We start from the raw sequence: 1,592 nt of genomic DNA on the forward strand, positions 1-1,592 counted from the left end.
CCGGGGCGGGGCAGGGGCTGAGCGGGGTCCAGCATGGGGACACCCACCCGTCCCCGTCCCCGTCCCCATCCCCACGGTGGGGGACTTGGCTCCCCGTCGGCCCGCATGGGCAGGAGCCACCCACTGCCCCACCCATGCAATGAGCTCCACCCAGGTCTCATGCCAGGAGCTGGCCCCAGGGCAAACGGGGCTGGGGGCTGGCACCCTATGCCACGGCTCAGGCAGGGGTGGGGGTCCCAGGGAGCTGCTCTGTGAGCCCCATCAGCACCCTCGGGACCCACCAGCAGCCTCTCCCCATCCTGGCGTGCCCCACGCCTCGCTGGGAGCCGGGCTGGGAGGGCACTTGCTGTTCGGGGAGCCAACGGGGTCACAGAGGTAGTTGGGGGACACAGAGCTGGGGACATTGGTGGGGACACGGGGCAGGGCCCTGCGGGCACTAATAGGCCATAATTGCCCTGAGCGGCCCCACCTGGTTCCTGCCCGGCCCTCCCCTGGCCCAGGAGCCTCATTTAAGCTCAGCTCTGAGCCCTGGTCCCTGCCTGGGCCATGGCATGGGGACATGGACCTGGGGCAGGGACCTGGAGCTGGGACGTGGCATAAGGACCTGGAACTGGGATGGAGACATGGCATGGGGACCTGGAGCTGGGCCATGGCATGGGGACATGGAGCTGGGACAAGGATATGGCATGGGGACATGGAGCCGGGGCAGGGACCTGGAGCTGAGACGTGGCATAAGGACCTGGAGCTGGGATGGAGACAAGGCATGGGGACCTGGAGCTGGGCCATGGCATGGGGACCTGGAGCCAGGGCAGGGACCTGGAGCTGAGACGTGGCATAAGGACCTGGAGCTGGGATGGAGACAAGGCATGGGGACCTGGAGCTGGGCCATGGCATGGGGACCTGGAGTTGGGATGGGGACATGGCATGGGGACCTGGAGCCAGGGCAGGGACATGGCATGGGGACCTGGAGCTGGGCCATGGCTTGGGGACATGGAGCTGGGATGGGGACATGGCATGGGGACCTGGAGCCGGGGCAGGGATGTGGCACGGGGACCTGGAGCTGGGCCATGGCATGGGGACATGAAGCCAGGGCAGGGACCTGGAGCCGGGCCACGGCATGGGGACCTGGGACTGGGACAGGGCCATGGCACAGGGACCCGGAGCCGGGCTGAAACACACCTGAGGAGCCCTGGAGGGATTCAACCCATCAAGCAGGGGTTGGGCATGGGTGAGGGGACCCCAGGGCCGGGTGGGGGTCACTCAGGGGAGCCATGGGGGCAAGGTCCTGTGCAGCCCGAGGCTGGGCCCTGCATGCTCAGCTCTGGGCTGGGGACAGCCTGGGACGGCCACCAGGAAGCAGCGGGAGCAGGGCTGCTCCACTTTGGGGGACAAGATGGGGCACCCCAGTGCCTGCAGCCCCCCAAAGCCCCAGCCCCCAGGCTGCCGGAGGGAGCCTGCCAAAGTAAAGCAGGATCCATCCCACCAGCGCTGATCCCTCACAGCACCCCAGCCCTGTGGGGACCACCCAGACCTGGGGGGGGACATGTGCATCATCTGGTGCGATACCCACCCGCCCCCACCCAAGGGCCCCC

This window comes from Aptenodytes forsteri, unplaced genomic scaffold (assembly GCF_000699145.1).
Source record: "Aptenodytes forsteri isolate BGI_AS27 unplaced genomic scaffold, ASM69914v1 Scaffold129, whole genome shotgun sequence".
In the NCBI taxonomy this organism is placed as follows: Eukaryota; Metazoa; Chordata; class Aves; order Sphenisciformes; family Spheniscidae; genus Aptenodytes; species Aptenodytes forsteri.